Below are 6785 nucleotides of genomic sequence, written 5' to 3'. Positions count from 1 at the left end.
GAGATAGGTTTTATCCAAGATGGACACGGGCTAGGGTTCAGCCGTGAGTGCAAAACCATTGGGGCGTGTGAGGTTGTTAAGATTAAGTAAACTATCTAATCAAATCTAGCTTATATTTATATAAGATACTTTCCTATCTTTATAATATATGATTTGATTTGTTTACTTATCCTAACATCTTAAAGATATAGTTTTACTTGTTAAATAAGATTTACTTTTATCTTATTTACTTAAAACTAAATTATCTTGGATTAAATTTAGGGAAGAGATAAAAATTTATCTCTTATACCCTTGCCGCCTATCCCACGGCATTCTAGGGTTTCGTGCAAACCCTAGTACCCACTTCTACTATAAATACAATTGATCATTCTTCATTTATCTAAGCTTTTCGATATACAAGAAACTTTGCAAAACATATTTGAGTTTAATTCTTAATTGTCTTATTGTTTTGTTTTAGAAAATATTTACGAAAAGTCGTGCTCTTCAAATTGCTTATCTTTCCTTAAGATTACGTCATAAGATAATAGTACTTCATATTGTTTCTTACTCGTTCAATTGTGTGAACACTTAGAAGAACAATCAAGTGCTTTCTTAGTAACTTAAGATAGTCAAATCGAATATCTAGTGATATTCAAATCGAGTTATAGTTAGAGTTAACTATACGAGTTGGGTTGATAATTTTGTAATCCGGAGTAAGGTACTAAAATTATTAATCGAGAATAGTGGACGTAGGCTTCAACGTGTGAAGCTGAACCACTTCAAATATCGTGTGTCTTTGCATCTTTCGTTTCAGTCATTTCATTCGTTCATAATCGATTAGTTAATTAGTTAAAGTTTAATCAATAAACTTTAAGTAATTAATTACCTTGATATAAAATAAAAAGTAGGCATAATTTTTAAATACTCAATTCACCCCCCCTCTCGAGTATTTCGGGTGTGATAGACTCTTCACCAACCACCAGGGGTTCCACCACCACCAAAGATGCTGCAAACATACCCTATGGTACTCAATCCTGTGGGATTAGGAGCACTAACTCCAGATCCCATACCAACAACCAGCAGTACTCTAGTGGTACCAGGAAGCAATCCAGGGGAGCAGTCAGCAAGAAACGCATATCCTGGGATGCGCTCCTATATGCCATATACTCCAGACAGCCAGTTCAAGCCTATTGTGAACTCAACACCATTACCTGGAAGCTACATGGTTCCTCCTTACATGTCAGGAGGAACAACAAACCCATATGGGGTCTACTCAGCACCCCACAACCAGGGTATGGGGGTAGGAAGCCATGTAGAACAACAGTTGCAGGATATCAGGTCCCTGCTTAGCAAGGTCCCAGGTTTACCACGTCCCATGGAGGTGGCGACCCCGGAGTGCTATGTGGATTCCCCATTTGTGGATAGCATTGCCCTTGTCAGCATGCCCAAGGGGTTCACCACGCCAACAATGACGTTGTATGATGGAACAGAGGACCCGCTAGAGCACATCAACCAGTACAAACAGAAAATGATGGTGGTTGCAGCAACATGGCCTGAAAAGGAAGCATGTATGTGCAAAGGATTCGGTTCCACCTTGTCAGGAGCCGCACTCCAGTGGTTCGTTAACCTTCCCAACGAGTCTATTTCCAGCTTCGCTGGGTTGGGAAATATTTCCAATCAGCAGTTCGCAAGCCAGACAAATCATCCAGTGATCTATACCGGATCGTCCAGAGGTTCGAGGAGTCCACCACGGATTATCTCGCCAGATTCAATATGGAAAAAATATATATCCCTAGGTGCGACCCTACAACAGCAGTCAATGCCTTTAGAAGAGGACTGCATAGCGACTCTGATTTGTACAAGGATCTCACTAAGCACCCATGTGCCACCTTTGAGGAAGTCAAGAAAATGGCAGAGGCTACTTATCGCCTAGAGGAGAATGAGGATAGAAGGGACCTATACGGAACAGTCGTCCATCGAAAAATCACAACAGAGAAGAAGAACGAAAGAGCCAAACCCTATAGCAAGAACACAGTGAACAAAGTCTCAGGAGAAACAGAGAGCACTGAGGCTCCACTTAAGCTCAACAAGTATGGTTTCACCACTGGACTTGCTTTGGGTATTGAAGGAAATCGAGGAACTAGGGCAAAGGGTCATGTGGCCCAAGAAGCCTACCCCCAAGGAGAACGACGGAAAGAGATGCCGGCCAAAGGTGTGAATACCACTACGATATTGGCCACAATACAGAAGATTGTGTAATACTACGAAAGGAAGTAAAGCACCTCTATAGTGTTGGATGCTTCGATCACCGCTCCCCTAGGGAGCGAAATATGGAAAGGTCAATCTGCGACTGTGCTCAACCATTCCCACCTCCTCCTTACTCAAAGGTCGTGAGCGTCATCACGAAAGGATCGGAAATATGTGGTCTCACTTATTCAAGAGCAAAAAGTTCCATGCAACCGAGAGTAAAGGAGATAAACCGTAGTTCTCCCCGTGGTCGTGAGACAGATCTACCAAAGAATCTCATTCGACGAGGCAGACATACTCGATGAGGCAGAACACCACCATGACGCCTTGATCATTACCCTTTCCATAGGAACTGCCTTGTTAAAAAGATATTGGTAGATACAGAAGCTCAGAACCTCATAATGCTTTGAAACCTTGAAGAACATGGGTTCAAATGAGAAAGACTGTGTCTTTGCGGCGCACCCTTGGTAGGCTTCAGCGGAGAAACTAAACAATCCCTTGGAGAAATAGTGATTCCTACCTTTGCAGGGGGTATGAACAAACAGGTACGGTACTTGGTCATTGATGGTCCGTCAACTTATAACGTGATACTTGGCAGGCCTTGGATTTATGAAACGAAAGCGGTACCATCAACGTACCATTGAACCCTGAAGTTCTCTACACCTTGGGGGGTACATGAGATACGGGGAGGTCAAAATATCGCTCGGGATTGCTATAAGAATGCTCAAAACCCACTCGAATCGGTCCAAAGATAGCAATTACATAAACTGTGCGTCGAGAGGGAGTATATCACACAACCCCAGGAGGAACTCGATGAAGTAGTCCTGGACCCACAATTTCCAGCAAGAACAGTATTGGTGGGAGCTGATTGTGCAGGTAACATCCGTGAGCGGATAATTGAATTTCTACGTACTAACATGGATTGTTTCGCCTGGTCCCATAACGACATGATTGGCATAGATCCAAGTGTAATTACACACCTAGGTTAAATGTAGACCCCGACTTTCCTCCAATCCAGGCGAGAAAAAGGCGGAAATTTGCTCCTGAAAGGAATGAGGTGATAAACCAGGAGGTAGACAACCTCCTGGCGGTAGGCAAGATCAGGGAAGTTAACTGCCCAGAATGGCTCTCGAATGTTGTGGTTGTTCCTAAGAAGAACAACAAGTGGAGAGTATGTGTTGATTTCACAAATCTTAACAAAGCTTGCCCAAAAGACCCGTTCCCTCTGCCGCACATCGATTCCATGGTAGACGCAACAATAGGGCATGAGCTACTTACCCTCCTTGACGCCTGGAGTGGGTACAACCAGATAAAAATGGGCCCTAAGGATCAGGAGAAAACAGCCTTCGGATCTAACGAGGCTGTGTCTTCTACAATGTGATGCCTTTTGGCCTCAAAATCTTAGTTCCACCTATCGCCACGGTGAACAGAATGTTCAAGGAGGAGATAGGGAGAATAATGGAAGTCTACATTGACGATATGGTAGTCAAATCCGAGAAGGCGAGAACAACACATCTCCCACCCGAAAATACCTTCTCGATCCTCGGAAAATACCATATGAAGTCGAACCCCCAATGCACTTTTGGAGTCTCATCGGGAAATTCCTAGGGTAGTTGGTGACGAAAGAGGGATAGAGGCCAGCACGGAGCAAATCAAAGCGATACTCTAGTTAGAATCTCCTCGAAGCCGAAGGACGTAAAGAGGCTCACGGGACGGGTAGCGACCCTAAACCATTCATATCAAGGTCCTCGGACAGTGCGGTTGTTCTATGACATCCCGAGGAGGAGCCGAGTTTGAATGGACGCGAGCATGAAAAGGCGTTTGGGGAACTCAGCGGTACCTAAGCACCCCTCCTCTTCTCTCAAGCCGAACAAGGAGAACCACCGTACTTGTATCTGTCACTAACGGAGCGATGATGCGTGTCTTAAATATGATGTTTTACTCCCCATTTTTCACGCATTTCAGAGCTCATTTGTGTAGTTTATGTTACTATTCTCCCTATTTCCGTCTACTTTCGTATTTTTGTACATTATTGCAGAAATGTGAAGAATCGAGCGGAAATCGAGCCGAATCCATCCCCGAGTACCTTGCATTGCATTTGACGTGAAGTATTTACTCAAGGAACGAGCTTGGTGCGCATTTCGAGGCCTGAAAGATAATTTTATGAAGAATTAGAAGCGGACTATCAGCTAACGCAATCGATCGACTGGCCTTCATGGTCGATCGACCAACGCACGACTTACGGAGCTACTTTATTCAAAGATAGTTCGATCGATCGACGGCTGCTATGGTCGATCGACCATACCGTTAATTCTGACGTGAATTAATAGAACGAGATTTCCAAAGCCCATTGTATATTAGGTTTAGGAATAAGTGTTACGCGATATTCTATATAACGTAACCTAGGTTATTCAGAATGATCATCAAGCTTTAATTCAGTTTTATCATCAAGTTCTACACATACATTAGTTTAGATTCTTTCATTAATAAAGTTCTTTTTGCAATCGGTTTTGATCTTTCTTCTGCGATTCCCTTCACGGAACTCTTCTGTTCTTATATTCAGTTTCATTGCTTTGATTTACTGATAGTTTAGGGTTGCTAGGTTAGATCTCGCGAAGCCAAATTATTGTTTTATGTTAATTGTTCGTTTAATTAATTTAAGCATGAATTCGAATGTTTTCATTGTTAAGTCTATTGCTGTCATTATTTCTAGTATGAGTAGCTAAACACCCTGTGCTAGGATGTAGGGAATCTATAGGTTAGGCGGCATTAGAATAGGAAGACCTAGACGCGTCATGGTCGATCGACTGGCCCATCCGGTCGATCGACTGGGCCCGTGAGATATGCTTCGTTTATTAATTTAATTTCCATATTTGACGAATCGAGTGCACGCGACTAGTTGAATGTTTAGGATTTGACCGACCCAATAAAGATCGAAAGATAGGGAAGGGAAATAGCCTTCCTAATTAAGACGACTAGATTAATGAGATCGAAAGATGAGTAAATTTAGCCTTTTTAGTCACTTTTCAGGACGAAAGTTAGTATTAGTGATATTAGGGACCTGTAGCGAGATCGAAAGATGCTACCTGTAAGAATGGACCGAAAGGACTTCTTATTTTTCCATCTCACGTGTTTGTTTTAGACCTACGTAGTATACTTCCACCGAAACTATAGTGAACCGACCATCTTATCACCCTTTTAATATTTGATTTCATCCGTTTATTTAGTTTACTGTCTTTTATTGCCTTTAGCTATAGACAAAAATCAAATCAAACCCCCACACTTGTTACTTTAAAGACTAAAATCAGACAACTATTGATTGCATCGCCTCCCTATGGTTCGACCCTGACTGCCAATAGCTATAGTAGTAGTTTGGACTATAAATATTATTTTTGGTGCACACAACGACGGGCATCAAATTTTGGCGCCGTTGCCAGGGAGGAAATTGTTTAAAATTTTTAGTTGTTTCTATTTTTAGTCTTTCTCTTAGTTTAAGGGGCATCTGTTCCTTAAACTATTCTCATATTCTATTTGTAGTTTCTTCTTATGCGCAGGTCACAGGGTGGTGAACTACTACCGTTCAATCCCGAGATTGAGAAGACTTTGCGTGAGTTGAGACGATCATCTAGAGTATTGCCGACAGAGGAAGAGCTGAGTACTCTGTCTAGTTACTACGAGAACGAGCTTTTTGAGGAGGATCCACCTTCGTCACCTATTTTTACTTCTTCAACCGAGATCGTCACATCTCCGCACATGGTCAAGAAGCAAGTATAGCCTTGATCACTCGAGCCGACAACCGAGAATCTCTATAAAGGGATTCGCATTACCGAGGACGACAAAAATTCGAGCCGAAACCGTCCTATATCAACTTGATTGAGAGAAACCAATTCGGGGGAGCTGCAAATGAAGATGCAGCTAAGCACATGGAGACATTCATTGATTACTGCTGTTCCATACCCCCACCAACCGGTGTAACCCAGGACCAGGTGAAGGAAACTATGTTTATATTCTCTCTTCGTGATGCTGCAAGGGAGTGGTACCGAGACCTGGATCGAGCTGCTAACGGGATCACTGATTGGAATTCGCTGGCCCTGGCATTTAACAAGAAATCTTTCTCTGCCTCGAAGACAAATGCCGTTAGAGCTCAGATCACGAGCTTTAAACAGGGTCCTGATGAGAATTTTCATGAGGCATGGGTCCGTTTCAAGAAGCTAGTGCGAACTATTCCGCACCATGAGTTTGAGAAATGGAGCCTATGCAATCAATTCTATAATGGGCTTTATGACGATCAAAGGGCTATCCTAGATGCGGCAGCAAATGGTAGATTCCAGGAGAATGTTGGAGAGACTAAGGGGTGGAAAATAATTGATGACTGGGCCACCCATAAGGCTGAGTATGGAAATTCCAGGGGAAATCAAAGGAGAAGTGCTGAATCCCCTTCTGTAGCTGCATTAGAGGCTCTTATGGCGAGATTCGATAAGTACAAGTTGGGAGGAGCTTCGAAAGGAGGGATCTATCAAGTGAATGCTGTGTCAGACGGTCCTTTCGTCTGTAAAAGA

General features: G+C 42.8%; 1 non-coding gene across 1 annotated transcript; it reads right to left on the bottom strand.

The window, feature by feature from the left end:
- Positions 1-6359: 6359 nt before the first annotated feature.
- Positions 6360-6466, bottom strand: LOC141639116 (small nucleolar RNA R71). The gene has a single exon (XR_012542370.1). It is a non-coding gene; the product is annotated as a small nucleolar RNA R71 (small nucleolar RNA).
- Between the last annotated feature and the right edge of the window lie 319 nt (positions 6467-6785).

The sequence above is a fragment of the Silene latifolia genome, unplaced genomic scaffold, assembly GCF_048544455.1.
Source record: "Silene latifolia isolate original U9 population unplaced genomic scaffold, ASM4854445v1 scaffold_279, whole genome shotgun sequence".
Lineage (NCBI taxonomy): Eukaryota > Viridiplantae > Streptophyta > Magnoliopsida > Caryophyllales > Caryophyllaceae > Silene > Silene latifolia.
This window is presented reverse-complemented; position numbering and strand designations above follow the sequence as displayed.